Here is a 23913-nt window from a genome sequence, read left to right on the forward strand (position 1 = left end):
CGACTTACCACAAACCCACATCAAGGAACTCACTTTTGAGGTTTGACAGCTTCCACCCTAGACCTCTACGGGAAAATCTCCCTTACGGTCAGTTTTTGCGACTAAGACGCAACTGCAGCCGAATTCAAGACTACAAACAACAATCAGCCAGTTTGATCCATAAATTGGAAGACAGGGGATACCCCACCAGGATCCTGAACACAACCTGCAAGAGGGCTCGAAACCAAAATAGAGAGTCTCTTCTTGAGGCAACAACAAGGCCCCCTGAGGAATCCACTCTGACATGCGTCACTACTTACAATACCGTGTCAAATCAGGTTTCCAACATAATCAACAGGAACTGGAAGATTATTAACTCAGGCAACCGAAACTGGGACAAACCTAGATTCGCATATAAAAGGGCGAAGAATCTAAAAGACTCCCTGGTACACACCAGACCCAGACCGAACCATGCCACTAACGACAACACGGTCCTCAATGCTTGGGGCTTACCAAAACTTACGGGACACCAACCGTGCAATAGTTGCAGTGTGTGCCACCTTACATCCCCCTCAAAAACCCTGGACCTAGAACCAGGCAAGGTATGGACACAACGCCAGTTCACCAACTGTAATTCTTCTAACCTGGTGTACCTTATGACATGCAGATGTGGCCTACGGTATGTGGGTATGACTACCCGAAAGGTACGGACAAGAATGACGGAACATCGTAGCACCATCCGATGTGGCAAAAATATAAGCAGACTTACTGACCACTTCCTGTCCCACAATCACACTCCAAATGATTTCACTTGGACTGTGATTGAACAATTCCCCATAACTGAAAACAATGAAAGATTTCTCCTCCAAAAAGAACAACGTTGGATTTACCGCCTATCCACTCATACTGAGGGGCTAAACGACTCCATACCATGGAATTCGCTTAGCACTTAATGTATGAAGCTTCCTTTTCTTCACTATATTGTGCATAGACCAATCCTTCTCTCATTGATCTACCTCAATCTAAATCTTAATATCCCATATCCTAATTCCAACTCCTCGCATCTTGTGTCCATATTTATCATTTCTGACACCTTTTGCTCTCCCCACGAGTAATAATACATACTAGCGCTACCATGAACGCTAATACACTCTTCCACGCATGCGCGGTAGCCTCACATAGCCTCTACCTACCCGCGCATGCGCGGAGTGGCACTACCTAAAGGCTCACACGCTGAATAGGGACTGCTACTTGCAGCACGCATGCGCAGAGCGCGCATGACATGGCGCTTTCAGCGCAGCACCCCTCCCTCTGTTTTTACCCTGACCCAGGTGCAGCCAATTACGGAAGCTTTAAATAAACATGCTCGACTAGCCCTCTTTCACAACCGGGCGCCGCAGAAGGATTACAGGTCCAAGGAGGAACCAGATCGACAGTTTCGTGAGTAATTGAGGCTGCGCACTACAGCAACTGTGGGGGTAAGGTGTTGAGGTCTTCCCTTACAGGTCGGATAATTATATAAAACCAATACTACCTTCTTTCAGGGTCTTTTTCTCTGCCAGGCGACCCAAGGAGGCTTTGATCAGCTAAATACTGTGTGAGGACAATAATTGATTTTCTTTCACTTACCTGAACCTCACATTGGCATTTTCGTTTTCTAGATCACCACTACAACCGGCTTCTAGATAACCATCACATGAGTCTTGCCACCGACAAGACCACACTTTAGCCATGTATAGTTCGCTCACTCACCTTACAAGACGGTGGAATGACGACTGTTTTTGCAATAATATGCTAATATGACTCTACCCTGTACGTCTGTATGTCTCCCCTTTTATGTTATATGTAGCAAAGCGAGAGGGAATCCCCTTCTCACCCATATAGCACCTTAGTGCGTGCTACACATAAAATCCTAAAACACTCACTGTAAATTATTTTTATAACCCCACACATACTCACTTGGTCCTGAGGAAAGCCTGTTTCAAATTAAGAAAGGCCAGGCTGAAACATGTAGACCACACAGGACACTGGAGGTCATAATCCATACTCCATCGTGTCCGTTTGCCTTTTTAACGTGCCAACAGATACCCAGTTTCATTAAAATAGTTTTTACCCTCGGGTGCTGGGATTTTTGTATGGCTTTTTAATCTTCACCTTCATACTCACTACATTGCACACTCAGTAATTATACCAGCTCCGCAGTAATCTGGCGTCGAAGCACACCCGGGGCACGTTAGGTGCCACTGTGGTGGGCCCGATGATGAAGCATGCCACCAACTAGGTTGGTGGGTGAGGGCTTTCTAATAAAACCTACTGGTTTTCCTTGACATACGTACTCCATTGAGTCTTACCTGTATAAACCTAGCTAGTCTTTCTTGATTTTTGATGATGGAATTTAGAACCTAGTAATTTTATTCATATTATATTGTTTACCTTCTGTCAGTGACAATCAACAGGGACAATCTGAGTGAGATGCGGAAGTCACTTTGATAGGTGGTAGGGTAAATGGCTAAAACATGGACACAGCAGTCTGCAAAGGACACAACATTCAAATGGACATTTTTTTTCTAATGAGGATTGGTGTAAACATCAGTTTTTGTACCAATGCTGTTACATTTTGTCATTAATTATAAAGAACAAAGGTCCTTAGCATAACATTAGATAATGAAAGTATTCCAACATAGACTTAGGATAAGAACTATGGGTAGTCTTCCAATGCCCAGCCGGGCAGAGGAACATTTATTTTTGACAATCAAGGAAAAATAAATTACAATAGGAAAACACAGAATGATGAAGCATGGGCACAATCCTGTACCTGGTGTGAAAAGAAAGGGATGAAAGAAAGGAAAGAAAGGAAAGTAACAGGCAAAAAAACAATAGAGCTAATGGAGGCTTATCATACAATAAAGCGTTAAATAAGCTCTAACCAACAGTAACCACAACATACATTACACAATGAATAAATTGCGGTACTGTTTAAAAGTCGACGTTTTGATCCCTAGCTTTCTTCTTTATAATAAGTAACCACCCGAGGTCCATAGATACCTATTCGGGTCCCCTTGTTTAACTTTACTGTGTTACATTTTGTCATTACATGCAAGGATTTGTAGTCTATGATATTTTATAACTTTAAGTTGCAATAAGATATATTTTTATAACTCACATAACACTCTGGGCACAGGAATTTTTTGATTATAATCAGTACAGCCCCTCTAGATTTGTGGTCTGGGACTGCTTTAAAGCAGCCCTAAGGGGAGAGACTATCGCCTACGTGGCTAAACGTAAAAAGAAACAGGACAGCTTGAATCTACAACTTAATTTGCAAGCTTAGAGGCGCAGCACGCCACTCAGATACATCGTGGGAAAGAAAGTCAGAGTACTTTGCGAAAAATATTAGTCCTCAAGACAGAGATCAATAATGGCCTAACACAAAAAGCACGTTATGCAAAGACAGGGTTAGACCCAAAAAAGTCAAAAGGACCTGGGTAATTATCAGTATGAAAGGAAAGGGGTCCTAGACACAAAAATAAGTCAAGATTATTTGAATACATTTGGATTGTGTACATAACAAATTTCGATACATCTAAGTGCCCACATTCACAACGGGAGGGGGGAGTGAGGAGGGTGAGTGTCGGGGGTAAGGTAAGGATAATCTGATTCATTCAGTGACAAGTCTTATTGTAAATTTGAAGACTATGTAAACGTGGTCCTTAAAACCAAAGGCCACACCATGAGGCTCCTAAAGAGTCCAAATTAGAGTTGTAGAACAAAGAACCTAACTCCGCTAAAGCCGTAAATGTCTTGCTTGGGGTCGGAGTTGGTCGTTGAGTAGGTAGTCTACGTTTCGACCCGGATAGGCAGTAGGAATGTTTTCCTTACAAAGTGGGTCTTCGTCAGGACATAAGGAGTTGTGGGTGGGCAACCTCCTAGGGGATAGTTAAAACAAGGAAGAATAAATTAGACCACTACCACCCCGTTGATTAATACAAGGATGGCGAACTTTATTAAAGAATGGTTTGACAATTAAAAACGTGTTGTCAAGTTTTTATCGAAGAAAACGCTTTATACATATTATTATATTCAGGATTACATAGAGTATGTCATTGACTCACCTTTCGCTGGGGGCGAGAGGGGCTGATTCAACTGGAGATGAAATCTCACTGAACACGAGTGGCGAGAGGGCTGGATCACCGGAAAGTGGATACTACCAGATCAAGAAGATATTTAAACTGAAAATAACGAGGAGAAAATTAATTGATCTATACATCTTGCGATTGCCCGATTATTTAGACATGAAAGAGAGGCACGACTGCGCCTATCAAAATCACTGCTATTGATGGTCCAGGGAGGTTATCTATATTTGTCATAACAGATAGGGGTACTGTTTGGTGAATTCAAAATGAAGTGCTAAACCCCTATCCAATAGGTGATGCACAATATATACATCTCCACTCATTGCAAGTGGTTTTAAATTTCGCGAACAGTTGTCAAATATCAAATCACTTAGCCACGTTTGGATAGCAAAATTACAAGTTTACTAATAGCTACTAACAGTGGTCTATAGATTACCTTTGTTCTCTGAACCTTTCCACAACGTCTGTGCGGAAGAAAGCGTTCTTAAAGATTGGTTGGAGTAGTCACCTTCAAATAGGAAAACAAAGTTTTTTATTCTTTAACATTTAGGTGTTAGTTACATGGTTGCTATACCGGTTAGGGATGGTCCATATAATGGAGGCTTACCCCTATGATACGGGATCAGTCCGTGATCTCTGAGGGTATGTCCGATGTCTTTACCGTGCCGAAAGAATGCTAAAGGATTGATCACCTAGACGTAGGGAAAAAGGGATTTCGTTTTATATTTAAGACATAAGTTGAATGGTTGCTCTAAAAGTCAGGGACAGTCAGTAGGATAAGGCTTACCCTTCTGTTCCGTTTGGTTAATGGACAGAGTGAAATCTTGTGTCACCGGTACACTTTTAGGTGCTTAAGACTTCGTTATGTCCCAGTCAGATTTGATTAAGAAACATCTATATAATGAGGACATGATTAAAAGAGAAATAAATAATATTGTCTTGTTATGGGACTCCTAAACATATTTGGTATAAAGATTACCTTTTAAGTATTGAAGTTTCTAGGAACTCGTATATATTGAAAAAATCACAATTCCTTGTACATTATTGAGCCTGAAAAAATAGTGGGGGCATATTAGAAATGCATGCCAAATTAGGCTGATTAAAGAGAGAAAAGAGAATGGACACCTATGTAAAGAATCCTTACCACTACTGTTGGAAACTCATCTGAGGGACAAATGGATTCTATATGATTGTCACAGCCTCCTGTAATACAACAAGTTACCCATGGGTTCGTAACTCTAAAACAAGAATCCGCTGCTTTGTCTAAATAGGTTTACAAAAGGGTGGGCGAGATGGACTGTTTTACCTTGAAAATATTGAGAAAGCTGGCGGAATCAATCCGATGTGCTCAAAACGCTGCCTGCTCAGCCGGCGACAGCACCAAACGGTTTACTTCCTGGTTAGGTAGGAAAGGGGGCGGGGCGTCGGCTTAAGATCGAGAGAAATCGAAAAAAGACTCGCCGGTCCGGTCTTTTTTTGAAAAATGAATAAAAATAGTTGTACAAATCGGGTAGGAATATTCGCATATTATTCGCGTATTTTCTTTTGGTGGGGCCTGTTCTGCCAAAAAGATCTACTCCATATTGAGGTGTGTCGAATTTTAGGTAGAGCCTCGATCCGTCGAACCTTAAACTGTTGGTAATCCTAATTAAAGGATACTGGCTCCACCGCTATGCGGGAGCTAAATTCCAAAAAACCTTGCATTTTACAGATAAGTCAATAAAGTTACAGTCACTACAGGCAAGAAGTCAACAACTCATGAGATGTTATCTACCTGGACACATATGGACTAACCTAGAAATGTACATGTCATGTGTAAATATTAGAGTGCACTTATCGCGTAGGATAGTGAAAACTCTTACAATCTTGGTTCAAAAAAATAATTTATACAGATTAAGCTAGAAATGTACATGTCATGTGTAAATATTAGAGTGCACTTATCGCATAGGATAGTGAAAACTCTTACAATCTTGGTTCAGAAAGGTAATTTATACAAATAAAGCCTCAAAAAATAGGAACTGAGATCTAGAAAGACATAGTACTGTAATACTTCTACTGTGTCTTACATCTATACATTTTAACGGTCTGTCATTACGAGAAATTGTCATGTTCCAAACAAAGAGTGCACTTATCTCATAGGATAGTGTAAACTCAGGCAGTTTGTTGTTACAGTGTAATTGCGGAAATAGAAACAAAACATTCTTAAGATCAATTACGCTGATTTATGACTGAATAAACTGCAAGTGGTGCAACATATGTTCTTGTAAATCAAAGATTGGCTAATTGCACAAAGCTGTTTTCGGATTCGTTTAAACCCTCTGCTACAGAGTTAAAGACATGGATCCACTTAAGCTCTCTGATGTTCAAAATACTTGGCAGGTCCCCACCCCTTGGACCTAGTATGACATGTTCCAGGACCACCCAATTCAATGATTCAGGCAGGTGATTTAGTGTGGTGCAATGCTCAACAAGGGGTGCCCCCGATACCTTGCATCTGATTCGACTACAATGTGAAAGGAAACGTGCTTTCACACGCTGCTGAGTTTGACCTACATTGATGAGATCACATGGGCAGATTATGCCATAGATCCCATTCTTAGTGTTGCAGTTCGTGTGGCTTTTATATGCATGTCGATAGTTTTTGAAAACAAAGTCTTTGGATTGGATGGTAGAAGGGCAAGCTTTACAGTTCCCGCATCTGTAATGTCCAACTATCGGTGGTTGTTTCCAGCATGATGCCAGAGTGGGTTCAGGTGGGCACTCTAGGAAGGATGAAACCACGTAGTCTTTTACATTCCTCGCCTTTTTAAAGGCGTGCATGGGTACGTTTTTGATATCCAGATCATTCACAATAAGACCCTAATGTTTATTTATTGCTTTTTTGATGGAGTGGCTCTTCGTTGAGAAGGTAGTTACGCAGATCATGCGTTCTTCCAATTGGCGATTACGTGCGGAAGGTTCCAAGAGTGTCTCACGGTGACAGAACCATGCTCTCTTCCTGGAGCGTTTTATTAACTGTTTTGGGTAGCCTCTCTCTATGAGACGTTCCATCATGATGTCAGACTGTAGCATGTAATCTTTTTTTTTTGCTGCAGTTCCTTCGGACCCGAAGGAACTGGCCATAGGGCAAGTTGTCTCGAAGGCTCCGTGGATGGTGGCTAGAGTACTGCAACAAAGAGTTCCGTTCCGCAGGTTTTCTGAATAGAGTAGTATGCAGTATGCCCTCTTCTGCTACTAGCGTGATGTCAAGGAAATCAATCTTCTTGTTGTTAGCTTGCATCGTGAATTGGATGTCAGACGATTTTAGGTTCAGCCAAGAGTGAAATTGTTCAAGTTCTTTGTCATTACCCTTCCAGATTAACAGCACGTCATCAATATAACGCGCCCAAAGTTGTATTTGATGCCGGAAAGGGTTGTGGTCACATAGGACGAAAGTTTTCTCATAGAAGGCCATGAATAGAATTGCCAAGTCCGGGGCAAATGCTGCCCCCATTGCCACACCCTTCGTTTGTAGATAAAATACATTTTGGAACATGAAAAAGTTTCTTATCATGGCGATCTTCAACAGAAGAATTATAAATGAGGTGGGTACTTGAACCGGTGCCTCCCGACTATCCAAAGCTGCGGTAGCCACCATTAGTGCCTCCTCCTGGGGGATACTTGTGTATAGTGACACAATGTCACAAGTTACTAATAGTTCCTCATCAGGATTGAAAGGTTTACCATCTACCAAGGTAATGGTATGTGTAGTGTCTCTCAAATAGGTGGGGGTGGCTTCTGCTAATGGTTTCAAAAAGAAGTGAACATACCGGCATAGAGGCTCAAGAATAGATCCACATCCGGAGACGATGGGTCGTCCCGGGGGATTGTGTATGTCTTTGTGCACCTTTGGCAAGGTATATATAGTTGGTATACGGGGATGGCTCTGATTAAGATACTGATATTCATGGTCCGTGAGGAAGCCTTGTTGGACACCATCCTGTGTCACCTTCTGGATTTCAGCAGCCAGGTCACTCGTGGGGTTGGATGTTAATCTTTTATAGCTGACACCATCATTCAATTGGCGCCAGATCTCTTCCTTGTATTTCGATACATCTTGGATTATGATGGCACCGTCCTTGTCAGCTGGCTACACCACTACATTATGATTGGATTTCAGGGTGTCAAGCTCTGTTCTTTCGGTCTTACGAATATTGTATCTAACATACGTCTTCTCACTCAGGATGTTCTTAACCTCTTCAGTGATAATGCTTTCGTATGCCAGTATCCGATGGCTCATTGTGTTGGACGATGGTACAAATGTGGATGGTACCCTGAAGCCGGTTACAGATGTGTTCTTAGGTGGTGGTCTGTTCTTGAAGAAGAAGTGCAATCTTATTTTCCGGAAGAATTTAGAAAGTTCCATTAGTGTATTAAACCGATTTGGAGGAGTTGTTGGAACAAAGGACAAGCCTTTACTCAAAACCCTGAGCTCATCTTCATCAAGTTTTTGCGATGACAAGTTAATGATTGGTGTATCGGTTGTTTTTACCACCTGTAATTCTTGCGCCGGGTGGAGCGTTCGCCGTGTTCCTCCGGTTGGAATCGGACCTGCTTGGTACCACGACCCCTGCCACCGTCGTTGTCCCACTGCACAACGACGGTGGCAGGGGTCGTGGTACCAAACAGGTCTGAGTAAAGGCTTGTCCAACACAATGAGCCATCGGATACTGGCATACGAAAGCATTATCACTGAAGAGGTTAAGAACATCCTGAGTGAGAAGACGTATGTTAGATACAATATTCGTAAGACCGAAAGAACAGCGCTTGACACCCTGAAATCCAATCATAATGTAGTGGTGAAGCCAGCTGACAAGGGCGGTGCCATCATAATCCAAGATGTATCGAAATACAAGGAAGAGATCTGGCGCCAATTGAATGATGGTGTCAGCTATAAAAGATTAACATCCAACCCCACGAGTGACCTGGCTGCTGAAATCCAGAAGGTGACACAGGATGGTGTCCAACAAGGCTTCCTCACGGACCATGAATATCAGTATCTTAATCAAAGCCATCCCCGTATACCAACTATATATACCTTGCCAAAGGTGCACAACGACATACACAATCCCCCGGGACGACCCATCGTCTCCGGATGTGGATCTATTCTTGAGCCTCTATGCCGGTATATTGACTTCTTTTTGAAACCATTAGCAGAAGCCACCCCCACCTATTTGAGAGACACTACACATACCATTACCTTGGTAGATGGTAAACCTTTCAATCCTGATGAGGAACTATTAGTAACTTGTGACATTGTGTCACTATACACAAGTATCCCCCAGGAGGAGGCACTAATGGTGGCTACCGCAGCTTTGGATAGTCGGGAGGCACCGGTTCAAGTACCCACCTCATTTATAATTCTTCTGTTGAAGATCGCCATGATGAGAAACTTTTTCATGTTCCAAAATGTATTTTATCTACAAACGAAGGGCGTGGCAATGGGGGCAGCATTTGCCCCGGACTTGGCAATTCTATTCATGGCCTTCTATGAGAAAACTTTCGTCCTATGTGACCACAACCCTTTCCGGCATCAAATACAACTTTGGGCGCGTTATATTGATGACGTGCTGTTAATCTGGAAGGGTAATGACAAAGAACTTGAACAATTTCACTCTTGGCTGAACCTAAAATCGTCTGACATCCAATTCACGATGCAAGCTAACAAGAAGAAGATTGATTTCCTTGACATCACGCTAGTAGCAGAAGAGGGCATACTGTATACTACTCTATTCAGAAAACCTGCGGAACGGAACTCTTTGTTGCGGTACTCTAGCCACCATCCACGGAGCCTTCGAGACAACTTGCCCTATGGCCAGTTCCTTCGGGTCCGAAGGAACTGCAGCAAAAAAGAAGATTACATGCTACAGTCTGACATCATGATGGAACGTCTCATAGAGAGGGTCTACCCAAAACGGTTAATAAAACGCTCCAGGAAGAGAGCATGGTTCTGTCACCGTGAGACACTCTTGGAACCTTCCGCACGCAATCGCCAATTGGAAGAACGCATGATCTGCGTAACTACCCTCTCAACGAAGAGCCACTCCATCAAAAAAGCAATAAATAAACATTGGGGTCTTATTGCGAATGATCTGGAGATCAAAAACGTACCCATGCACGCCTTTAAAAAGGCGAGGAATGTAAAAGACTACGTGGTTTCATCCTTCCTAGAGTGCCCACCTGAACCCACTCTGGCATCATGCTGAAAACAACCACCGACAGTTGGACATTACAGATGCGGGAACTGTAAAGCTTGCCCTTCTACCATCCAATCCAAAGACTTTGTTTTCAAAAACTATGAACATGCATATAAAAGCCACACGAACTGCAACACTAAGAATGTGATCTATGGCATAATCTGCCCATGTGATCTCATCTATGTAGGTCAAACTCAGCAGCGTGTGAAAGCACGTTTCCTTTCACATTGTAGTCGAATCAGATGCAAGGTATCGGGGGCACCCCTTGTTGAGCATTGCACCACACTAAATCACCTGCCTGAATCATTGAAGTGGGTGGTCCTGAAACATGTCATACTAGGTCCAAGGGGTGGGGACCTGCCAAGTATTTTGAACATCAGAGAGCTTAAGTGGATCCATGTCTTTAACTCTGTAGCAGAGGGTTTAAACGAATCCGAAAACAGCTTTGTGCAATTAGCCAATCTTTGATTTACAAGAACATATGTTGCACCACTTGCAGTTTATTCAGTCATAAATCAGCGTAATTGATCTTAAGAATGTTTTGTTTCTATTTCCGCAATTACACTGTAACAACAAACTGCCTGAGTTTACACTATCCTATGAGATAAGTGCACTCTTTGTTTGGAACATGACAATTTCTCGTAATGACAGACCGCTAAAATGTATAGATGTAAGACACAGTAGAAGTATTACAGTACTATGTCTTTCTAGATCTCAGCTCCTATTTTTTGAGGCTTTATTTGTATAAATTACCTTTCTGAACCAAGATTGTAAGAGTTTTCACTATCCTATGCGATAAGTGCACTCTAATATTTACACATGACATGTACATTTCTAGCTTAATCTGTATAAATTATTTTTTTGAACCAAGATTGTAAGAGTTTTCACTATCCTATGCGATAAGTGCACTCTAATATTTACACATGACATGTACATTTCTAGGTTAGTCCATATGTGTCCAGGTAGATAACATCTCATGAGTCGTTGACTTCTTGCCTGTAGTGACTGTAACTTTATTGACTTATCCGTAAAATGCAAGGTTTTTGGAATTTAGCTCCCGCATAGCGGTGGAGCCAGTATCCTTTAATTAGGATTACCAACAGATTGAGGTTCGACGGATCGAGGCTCTACCTAAAATTCGACACACCTCAATTTGGAGTAGATCTTTTTGGCAGAACAGGCCCCCCCAAAAGAAAATACGCGAATAATATGCGAATATTCCTACCTGATTTGTACAACAATTTTTATTCATTTTTCAAAAAAAGACCGGACCGGCGAGTCTTTTTTCGATTTCTCTCGATCTTAAGCCGACGCCCCGCCCCCTTTCCTACCTAACCAGGAAGTAAACCGTTTGGTGCTGTCGCCGGCTGAGCAGGCAGCGTTTTGAGCACATCGGATTGATTCCGCCAGCTTTCTCAATATTTTCAAGGTAAAACAGTCCGTCTCGCCCACCCTTTTGTAAACCTATTTAGACAAAGCAGCGGATTCTTGTTTTAGAGTTACGAACCCATGGGTAACTTGTTGTATTACAGGAGGCTGTGACAATCATATAGAATCCATTTGTCCCTCAGATGAGTTTCCAACAGTAGTGGTAAGGATTCTTTACATAGGTGTCCATTCTCTTTTCTCTCTTTAATCAGCCTAATTTGGCATGCATTTCTAATATGCCCCCACTATTTTTTCAGGCTCAATAATGTACAAGGAATTGTGATTTTTTCAATATATACGAGTTCCTAGAAACTTCAATACTTAAAAGGTAATCTTTATACCAAATATGTTTAGGAGTCCCATAACAAGACAATATTATTTATTTCTCTTTTAATCATGTCCTCATTATATAGATGTTTCTTAATCAAATCTGACTGGGACATAACGAAGTCTTAAGCACCTAAAAGTGTACCGGTGACACAAGATTTCACTCTGTCCATTAACCAAACGGAACAGAAGGGTAAGCCTTATCCTACTGACTGTCCCTGACTTTTAGAGCAACCATTCAACTTATGTCTTAAATATAAAACGAAATCCCCTTTTTCCCTACGTATAGGTGATCAATCCTTTAGCATTCTTTCGGCACGGTAAAGACATCGGACATACCCTCAGAGATCACGGACTGATCCCGTATCATAGGGGTAAGCCTCCATTGTATGGACCATCCCTAACCGGTATAGCAACCATGTAACTAACACCTAAATGTTAAAGAATAAAAAACTTTGTTTTCCTATTTGAAGGTGACTACTCCAACCAATCTTTAAGAACGCTTTCTTCCGCACAGACGTTGTGGAAAGGTTCAGAGAACAAAGGTAATCTATAGACCACTGTTAGTAGCTATTAGTAAACTTGTAATTTTGCTATCCAAACGTGGCTAAGTGATTTGATATTTGACAACTGTTTGCGAAATTTAAAACCACTTGCAATGAGTGGAGATGTATATATTGTGCATCACCTATTGGATAGGGATTTAGCACTTCATTTTGAATTCACCAAACAGTACCCCTATCTGTTATGACAAATATAGATAACCTCCCTGGAACATCAATAGGAGTAATTTTGATAGGCGCAGTCGTGCCTCTCTTTCATGTCTAAATAATCGGGCAATCGCAAGATGTATAGATCAATTAATTTTCTCCTCGTTATTTTCAGTTTAAATATCTTCTTGATCTGGTAGTATCCACTTTCCGGTGATCCAGCCCTCTCGCCACTCGTGTTCAGTGAGATTTCATCTCCAGTTGAATCAGCCCCTCTCGCCCCCAGCGAAAGTTGAGCCAATGACATACTCTATGTAATCCTGAATATAATAATATGTGTAAAGCGTTTTCTTCGATAAAAACTTGACAACACGTTTTTAATTGTCAAACCATTCTTTAATGAAGTTCGCCATCCTTGTATTAATCAACGGGGTGGTAGTGGTCTAATTGATTCTTCTTGTTTTAACTATCCCCTAGGAGGTTGCCCACCCACAACTCCTTATGTCCTGACGAAGACCCACTTTGTAAGGAAAACATTCCTACTGCCTATCCGGGTCGAAACGTAGACTACCTACTCAACGACCAACTCCGACCCCAAGCAAGACATTTAAGACTTTAGCAGAGTTAGGTTCTTTGTTCTACAACTCTAATTTGGACTCTTTCGGAGCCTCATGGTGTGGCCTTTGGTTTTAAGGACCACGTTTACATAGTCTTTAAATTTACAATAAGACTTGTCACTGAATGAATCAGATTATCCTTACCTTACCCCCGACACTCACCCTCCTCACTCCCCCCTCCCGTTGTGAATGTGGGCACTTAGATGTATCGAAATTTGTTATGTACACAATCCAAATGTATTCAAATAATCTTGACTTATTTTTGTGTCTAGGACCCCTTTCCTTTCATACTAACACAAAAAGCGGCCAAAACTTTCCAGGCAAATCAAAGAAACATCTATGAAAATGGGGAAAAGGTGGGAAAACAACTTGCCCTTTGAACACGCCAGAAACAATCTCATAATGCTATACAAACTATTGACTTTGAGGGGCAGAAATATACTTCATCTGTTGACATTGCAGGGGCCTTCCAACGTTACTACCAAAAACTCTATCAAAATGAAGATCAACAGATGGTAGCAGATATAAAAAACTTTCTAAGTAACTGGCTTTTACACTCGGAGTTAACTAGGACGATTGATGATTTAACTAGGGAAGATCTTGAAAAGGAAATCTCAATTACCGAGCTTGAAAAGGCACTTTTAGAGCTAGCTAATGGAAAAGCCACAGGTCCAGATAAAATCCCGTTGGACCTCTATAAAATACTTGGGAAGCAGATTATGCCCTATTTATTAGATTTGTTTCTTGGAGTGCAATATCGTGGCATTCCACCTGAATCCTGGAAATGCACAAATATAGCCATCTTTCCCAAAAAAGGAAAGTCTCCTGAGCTGCCATCTTCATACCGTCCTATATCGCTTATAAACTCTGATTCGAAACTTTATGCCAAGATTCTCGCTAACCAGCTCAGCAGGGTTATTGAGCATCTGGTCTCCCCGTGGCAGCATGGCTTCATTCCCGGCAAGGGTACAACAGATCATACCCGGAGAGCCATTTCCCTTTTTGACGTCATGGGAGCAACGGGGTGCCGGATGTCAATGATCCTGCTCGATGCCGAGAATGCTTTTGACCGAGTGTCTTGGCAGTTCCTGTGGGGAGTTTTGGAACTAAACAACTTTGGAGAGGGTCTAATTAAATCTATCAAAGTTTTTACAAAAATACTATATTTATTTGGAGCGATTCCGCTAATGATTGAGGACAATATTATTAAAGTTTTAGACTCTTGTATGTCTAAATTCATATGGAATTATGGGAAAATCAGAAGAGCGTTGCCATTTCTGACATTATCACATGACAGGGGATGGCTGGCCATTCCAAATTTGACACTATATTTATGGGCAACTCTTCTTCAGCAAATGGCCCCCTTGTTTAATACCGAACCTAATATTGTTCCCGTAGCAGATCAGTATATACCCTCGATCTATGAATTGATACTAGGGGACAAAGCCAGAGGGCTGCTATTAAGGCAGGTAGAACCGCCGTATTTAAAAAAAAACAAATTTAAGGTCATTATTGATGCATGGAAGATCTGGAAACATACATCAAAATACCTAGCAATACCAAAATACACTAAATACACTCTTCTCTGGCATAGTTCGATTTTACCAGCATATCTCAATGATAGCACCTCTAGCAAATGGGAGACCTCAGGGATTGTCACTCTGAGTAATTTCTTTGGCCATGAACCTACAGCGACATTTGAGGGCTTACAGCAAAAATTCTCGATCCCCCATACTGATTACCCAAAATATATCCAAGTATATACTAGCATTCGGCACTGCTCACCAAGAATTAAATTAGAAAGTATTCCTTTCTTTGAAATTATTGATAGGCGGACCACTAGGATAGGGACTATATATGAAATACTGATGAAAAAACTTAGTGACGATCTGGAGCGTGTTGAGAGAGGATGGGCAACAAAATTAGACAATCCAAATATAGATATTGACACCTCATTGATATTGTCCTCCAAACTGTTTTTAGCGTCCAACCTCAAAGCTCAGTATTATAGAATGATATAGGATCTCTATTATACACCTTCAAAATTATTCACTTGGGGCTTACGTCCTAATGATGATTGTCCAAGATGTGGTCGACCCCCAGCGAATCTTACACATATGTTTGCTGAGTGCCCTAAATTAGACCTAATTAAAAAGATGATCTCTGAATATTGGACGGAAATTTTTGGGCACAAATGAAGAACTTCATTGACTATGTATGTTCTAGGTCTTGATGAATCTCTGGGGTACAGCAGGGAGGAAGTAATGTCTGTGTTCATAGGCACGGCAGTACTCCGAATCATACTGGCTGCCCGCTGGAAAGAGCCTGAGGCACCTACCTTTCAAATGTGGTTAAGCCGGTTTTTGGAGATTTACAAACAGGAACTAGCTATTTATAAAACTAGAGGAAGAAAATCAATAACTATCGGGGCCCAGATTTGAGCTCCTATTACTAAATGGTATGATAATAAAAGAGGCCCTTAGGCTCCCCGAATGATAGAACTATGAGCCTTATATTCTTATCACGATATCGCATCTGATCTGACCTTCCTTCTTGTTTTTTTTTTTCCTATAATGTAAGATTATGACTCTTTTACTTATGATGTTTTTTATTGGTCATTAACTACTGACGATCTAATATATATGAACTGATTGTTTTGGTTGTATTGATATATGTATTTTGATCTTGCTCAAATAAAAAAAATAAAAAATATATATATTTTGACAAAATAAATGAGGTATAATGTCTATGTCATTGTTTACAACAAGAGGCAATACTTTGAATGTATATTTTCACTCTCAATAGGATTAATCTGGCAAGATTCTTCATTTTTCAGATTCTCGATGGATGGTAGAGTCCCGTCATTTACTGGTGCATCAAAATCTGAAGCAGAAAACGAAACAAAAATGTTTTGTTGGTTATCAGTATTAATACCATGGTCCGCATTATTTTATTTGCTTCTGGAATTGAGTTTGTGTCAAACTACCAAATAGTTTTTTTAATGCACTTGCCAAATGGATGATGGAATACTTATTTAGTTGTTGTTTGTATGTTCCATAATTTTATTTTTGATAAAAACACAAAGTGGAGAGACAGGCAGACATAATGTTTCCAATACAATGAGGTAATGCGCATCCAGAAAGCACTGCAGTCATTATAACATGTGTAACTAAATGTTCTTATGGTATTACAGACATTGTGACTGTATGTAGCAAACATCTGGACTTATATGTGCAAAAAACAAATCAAAGCAACCACATACAAAAAAAAAACGAAACGATCTTGACATGGTGCCAATATAGCAGATAAACAAAGCTGGAAGCACAGCCTCAGGAAAATGATGTCAAAGGTATAATAACTTTACATATCCAAAACATAGCAAACAGGCAAAATTTACCAGTCTGTAAGCACCAAAGAAAGAACCAACATTCATTGACCTTGTATTCTAAACACCTCAACTGACAGACAAGGGGATCAGCACAACAAAACTACATGAGGAAAATCAAGTCACCACTGTTACTTATCAGTGGTGACTTGAATTTTCCTCGGGTACACAACTTGGTCAGACCTGGTCTCATCGGAGGATGTGCACCCTTTGGAAGTATTAAAGGCTAAAACTGGTAATGAGGTGTCTAGATTTAAGTTTATCCAACTATCCTACTGGTTTGTGGCATCAAAGAAGTAGATCAGGGTGACTATGAGCTGGAGTTGTCTCTCCAGGATATTATGCCTAGGAACAAGGAGGTGGCAAGGTGGTATGAGAGATTCCTGGTGACCACTGTTACTTATCAGTTCGGACTTCTTGGAGAAGGTCATCAAAAGATTTTTGAGAGGTTATCTCACCCTTAATGTATCAAGGCATGCTTCATCATTTGACGACCGCTCACACTGAGGTCGGAACAATGCAACACCAGACTACGGGGGAAAAAATGGCATAGGAATTCTTATAAATCTGTTTTCAGGACAGTAACCTGGATCCTGTTTCAGGCAAAAAGAAATTAAAGCATGCCTAGTGGTATAAACAAAGGTTTTCTTTGTTAGTGAGTATCTCTGGTATCGTTAAAAACATTAACATTGGTCATAAGGTGAAATACAATGAGTCACCTTCCCATAAAAAATCCTTGAATTGGTAATCCTTTGGCATTTTTCCCCCCCGGTCGAATCTGGGGTGGCATTGATCCTCTTCCTGTGTAAGAGGTCGTCAAATGGTGAAGCATGCCTTGATACATTAAGGGTTAGATGACCTCTCAAAAATCTTTGATGACCTTCTCCTCCAAGAAGTCTGAACTGATAAGTAACAGTGGTGACTTTTTTATCCTCAAGTATTTTTGTTGTACTGATCTTTATATGGAAGGATATACTTGAAGATTCACCAACAATACTCACCTACGAGGATAGACAAAGGGATCTGTCTTTTTAAGGGAGGTTTGTTCTTTTGCAGACATTGATCAAGTTTATTTTTATTTTTTTTATTTTTATAGACCAAAATCTTCTAGCATCCTTCGCTATTAATGCTGCTGAAAGATCATGCCATCTATCCCAGTCCCAGTCTGACCTCGCACGGGCCATAATGTCCTTGTAAAATTGCCGCAAAGCAGACACCCTATTACGGGGAGCACCCTCTTTGACTGCAGCAATAAGATCAGATTTGGCCTTTCTGCAGTCAGAGTTGTACCAAGTGGAAGTTCTAGTTTTGTGCTTGGGTTTAGGTACCTCTGGATAGAGGACCTCACCCAGAGTTCCCACTAAGTCCTCGTGTATAGAAGGTAAGATTTTAGATAGATCCTGGGCACTGGAGTGACTAATTACTTCTTCCAAAGCCTCAAATCTTGGGAGGACGAGATTGTAAATTTTCCCAATATTTTCTTCCGACTTGGAGAATTTCTGCCATCTCACCCTGCGCCTGTTGGAAGTTAATACAAGGTTTCCCCGTTCATCTCCTTTCCCCGGAGAGGAGAGTCCGATAGGCTCAGGAAGGTAGCGCAAGGTAAGTGAAAGGGCGTTGTGATCACTATCTGTACGGGGATTTATATTAAAATCCTCAACCTTTGGCCACAGACTCGTATCAACGAAAATATAGTCCAGTCTTGACTCCTGGTTTAGTCTATTAAATGTGCATTTTGAGGGGGTATCTGAGGGTGTGCGACCATTGCAAGCTCTCAACGCATAGTTAAGAGTTAGCGCCATGATTTGGACCGCAAGTGGCGACCAGGCTCTGGGATGGGGGGATTGGCACGGTGGTATGCCCCAGTAGTCGTCTTCTGCCATGAGGGCCCCTTCCCTCAGGCCCTCTAAGGGTTCAAAATGACAGTTCAGATCACCCCCCAAGATCACCTTATAGTCTGGCGGAAGCTGACTCAAAAAGGATGCAAGGTCTTCTAGTGTGGTGGACTCCGCCGTTGGTCCTACTGGGCGGGAATAAACGTTTATTATTGCCAACTTCGGGACGCCCGTCCAAGTTAGTAAAACACACTGGATATCCTGGGAAAGTGTGGCTATACATTCCGCTAAGCACCCAGTGTGAGATGCTATCCACACCGCCAGACCGCCTGAGGGCCTTCCCCTTCCATTCCAAGTAGCAGGGATTTCAAATACAGCATAACCAGTCTTGTGAACCGGTTCCCTCGCCCATGTCTCTTGAAAGAGGCAGATCTCATGATTGTTTATCAGAGAATCCCATTCTTCGGTTTGTATTTTGTTCAGGATCCCTGCAACATTCCATGATAGTACCCTCAGGGCTCTGGGCTTAGTATGGGGTGAGGGGCCTTGGCCCTCGGAAGTGACTAGATGGATTGGGGTTATGCCATAGACATCTCCAAGCAGTTGCCGAGAAAGGTTAAAAGCTTGGGCATCGGGATTACCGTGATGTTCACTTGAGGCCCCCTCAGCAGTAGAGTGACCAGAGGAGCACCCCTCGAGTCAATCACAGAAGTCCAAGCCAGAGAATGCTTCAAATCTGTTACTAACTTCCAAAGGTGTGAAAGGAAGCAGGTGGTCCATCCCCCCCATTTGGGAGGAATGGTCCAAACTCCTGTAATTGGAGCCACAGCCCCTCTGAGGGACAGATCCCCACCTGTGAGCATTCTTTAAGATCAAGGAGTCAGGGTGCAAGGGAGGATAGTGGTTAATTTGATTAGGACCATTGATGCCTGTCGAGGGCATAGAAGGCCATGGACATGACAGGGGGGCCACTAGAGCTCTAGGGTAGAAATATGTAAGGTCACACGGCATGATGGATTTTCCAAGGTTCCCTGGCATCCAGCTCAGAATATGCCTGACAGCTTCCGGGTCCCTGAAGTTAATCACAATCAGGTCCCCATCTATGTCTTTCACCCGCCCCCCCCAACCAAGGGAGTCGGCGCACATGCACTATGTCCCCATTTACATTCCCAGGGAGTGGTCTGTTCTTAGACAGCGAATACATGGTCTTGTTTTTAAGTTGTTGCGGGCCTTCTCGCTTATCAGGGTCAAGGGGGGGAACACCCGTAAGCACCACTACATAAGGTAGTGATTCCGGAGGCAGTTCAACCTGAGGGATCCTACGTTTTGGAACTATACTAGGGGGTTCCCTCTCTTCAACCGTCTGGGTTGGTCTAGGTAGCGTGTTTCTGCCCTTGGGAATGGCACCATTCGAGTGTATGTCGGTTGTAGAATCATTTTTAGAAGTTAAAGTTCCCAAGAGATTATTGACCACTTTATTGGTGGGGACATTGGACACGGGGAGAGAGGCCGTTTTGACAATGGTAGTGGTTGTGTGAGCCGTCTTAGTTAGATTGGAGGAAGTTGGGAGGGGCTTCTTGGGTACAGAGGGTTTTAAACCATTTGATGAGCTAGCTAAAGCTGTCACTGTAGTGGATACGGGAGCTACCAACTGGATGTCAAGTTTATTATGAATGGTCTGCTCCAGATTCCCTAGCCGCTCTTCAATGGCCCGTAATTTGTCCATAATTGGGGAAGTGAGCGTCCTGAGCATTTGCCCAAGAAACTCCAAGGTGGGGGCAAGCGGGAGGATCTCCTCAGAGTTTAAATTTGGAGGGATAGTAACCTCTGAGAGAGATGGAGTGTCTTGTATGGTTACTGTTGGGGTATCAAGTCTTGTGCCTTCAGTTGATTTAGAAGCAGAAGCAGAAGCTATAGCTGTCCCCACCCCCTTGCCCTTGCCAAATTCAGTGTGACTAATTTTGCTTTTTTGTAAGGAGCCCCCCTTCCTCATTCTCTTTTTGGGCGGAGGACCATGATTTATCTGGGCCACAACCTTCCTCTGCTGATTTTTGGGATTGGTTTTTCCAATTTGGGTAGGAACTGACGGGGGATTCGGGGCTACATCAAAGTTACCCAGTGGTGGGGGGGCAGGAGAAGATGGACTGAAGGGATCCACAAGAGAAAGTGGTGCGGAAGAGATATCTCTTAAGAGTTCAGGGACACCCTGAGATGTGAACGGGTCCTCAGTGATCAATTCTATACTAGGTACTCGTATAGGCAGGGATGTACCCAAGGTGGATCTAGCCTTATGACCCTCGATGGAGCGACGACGCTCCATCCTTTTCTCTTCCAAAGCTTCTTCTCTTTCAATCTCAGAGATGGATTTCTTAAAGTAATTGTCCAATGTGCCCTTGTTGGGATTTGCCCCCGCTTTCCCAGGTGAGGCCATGTCCATTGTAACAGAGAATGATAACTATGGAAAGTAACTAAAAACAACCGTCACACAAGTTGGCCAGCCACCGAGTCAGAGGGACTTGGCAGCCACTTGGCAATCACCTCAGCCGCGTGGTACAGCACAGTGAGGAAAGACTCAGGGACAGGGCCCAGCCCAGCCTCACCAGCCACCTAACGGCCACACAACGGCCCGCTCTTTGCCCGGTCTTCGCCCCGGCCTTTGCCCCGCGCGCGTCCCGCGTGCGCGTGGGTGAGACACAATGTCATAGGGGGCGACAGGAAGGGGCGGGAAGAGGACCAGCTGCGGCCGATTTGCGCCGCACAGCAGGCTGGTCCTCGCAGTCCCGCCTCTGGGCTTGAGCTGGAAAACTGTTTTTAAATTAGCGCGTTGGTGCTCCGATGCACAGAGGTAAAGGATTACCCTGCTCCCTTCTGATGTCTTGAGCCTACGAGCGGCCCCCGCGGAGCGGGGGCCGCGAGGCGCTAGGTCTTGGCAGGCAGGTGAAAACAGGCAACCGGGACAGCACTCCCAGGACAGCAGAAAGGACAAACCCAAGGAACACACTCTCCGCAGCTATTTGTGCAGGTGGAAGGGGCGGGAAGAGGACCAGCTGCGGCCGATTTGCGCCGCACAGCAGGCTGGTCCTCGCAGTCCCGCCTCTGGGCTTGAGCTGGAAAAGTGTTTTTAAATTAGCGCGTTGGTGCTCCGATGCACAGAGGTAAAGGATTACCCTGCTCCCTTCTGATGTCTTGAGCCTACGAGCGGCACCCGCGGAGCGGGGGCCGCGAGGCGCTAGGTCTTGGCAGGCAGGTGAAAACAGGCAACCGGGACAGCACTCCCAGGACAGCAGAAAGGACAAACCCAAGGAACACACTCTCCGCAGCTATTTGTGCAGGTGGAAGGGGCGGGAAGAGGACCAGCTGCGGCCGATTTGCGCCGCACAGCAGGCTGGTCCTCGCAGTCCCGCCTCTGGGCTTGAGCTGGAAAAGTGTTTTTAAATTAGCGCGTTGGTGCTCCGATGCACAGAGGTAAAGGATTACCCTGCTCCCTTCTGATGTCTTGAGCCTACGAGCGGCACCCGCGGAGCGGGGGCCGCGAGGCGCTAGGTCTTGGCAGGCAGGTGAAAACAGGCAACCGGGACAGCACTCCCAGGACAGCAGAAAGGACAAACCCAAGGAACACACTCTCCGCAGCTATTTGTGCAGGTGGAAGGGGCGGGAAGAGGACCAGCTGCGGCCGATTTGCGCCGCACAGCAGGCTGGTCCTCGCAGTCCCGCCTCTGGGCTTGAGCTGGAAAAGTGTTTTTAAATTAGCGCGTTGGTGCTCCGATGCACAGAGGTAAAGGATTACCCTGCTCCCTTCTGATGTCTTGAGCCTACGAGCGGCACCCGCGGAGCGGGGGCCGCGAGGCGCTAGGTCTTGGCAGGCAGGTGAAAACAGGCAACCGGGACAGCACTCCCAGGACAGCAGAAAGGACAAAAGGGTCTACATCCTCTGTCCGTATGTCGATCTTTCAGTGTGACGTTATCGCTCTCAGTAGAAGGAGGAGCCAAACTCAGGCTGCCGCATTGTGCTCTACCGCATCACTTGGACTCATGACTTTGTTGTGGATCATCTTATCTTTTAAGTTGCCTGCTGCATCTGTTTGAGATTTTTCGGAACTCCCTCAGAGGGATCTTGAAACCACTGCATAACTGCACTTATTAGACGCATATGTCACAAAACACATTCTTGACCCAAGTGAACGTCGAAGGGTTTTTTGAGGTCTCTAGCCCAACTGAAAAAATATTTTTAAAACCCTGGGCAATGGGCATGGGAACGTGAGGAAATATTAGGTTCTAGCATGGGTGGTAGATGGTCATGGAACAACTATTTTGCATTCTTGGTTTATTCACATCCCTCTGATTGTTTTTGTGTGTGATGAGGTTCAAGGTAGGCCAGACTGGGAACCCAAACCAGCCCTAGCAATTTTGACAGACCATCTCCACTGCTACTTTTGTTACTGGGGGCCAATAGAGCAGCATCACTGCAAAACCGACCCCACCACTGCAAAACCTTTCCCCACCCTCTCAGCCTCTCAGGGAAAAGCCCCATGCCCGCTACGGCCAGTCCAGCCCAGGGTTCAGGTTAAGGACTAAAGTGCGGATTACACACAGAGATTAACCCTTTTCAGATGGGGGTGTTTTGGTGTGTGTATATTGGGAGAGTGGGTTGAGAAGGCTAACCTGTGTGTAAATACACACTGATTAATCTCTTCCCTCTGTGCAGTTACTTTCACACTTGTAAGTGTGCTGTGAGTGAAAGACAAAAGAGATAGTGAGAACAGATTCACACCAATAACCCAGCTAAGTTCTGGCAGCAAAACCTGGAGAACAATTGTGAACTGACTTTGGGCTATACTAACTTCCCGTATCAACTCCATAAAAGAACCCTATTTTCAAGGGAAGGAGGTATACAAAAGATTACAGAGTGAGAGAGTAAGTAAACCTAACCCCACCAATAACTGTAACAAAACAAGGGGGCTCCCACAATCAAAGGGTATTTTAAATGTACTTCAATACAAAAAGCTTTAAGCATGAGCACCGACTTCGACTTCAAAAAGCCATAACAACTGCAAGATAATTAATGGAAATGACGTGATATGGTGCCCCAGGCCTTAGATTTATATCAGACAGACCTTACAGGAAATATGAGCAAGGGCTCTTTCACATGAGTCAGATCCTTTGTTCCACCCCTAAAACATCCTTGGATCAACGTGATAGGGTCTACAATCACTCCGCCGAAGACAGCAAATGAGAAGACATTAAACATGTGACCCTGAGTCTT

The sequence above is a fragment of the Lissotriton vulgaris genome, chromosome 8, assembly GCF_964263255.1.
Source record: "Lissotriton vulgaris chromosome 8, aLisVul1.2, whole genome shotgun sequence".
NCBI classification, from domain to species: Eukaryota; Metazoa; Chordata; class Amphibia; order Caudata; family Salamandridae; genus Lissotriton; species Lissotriton vulgaris.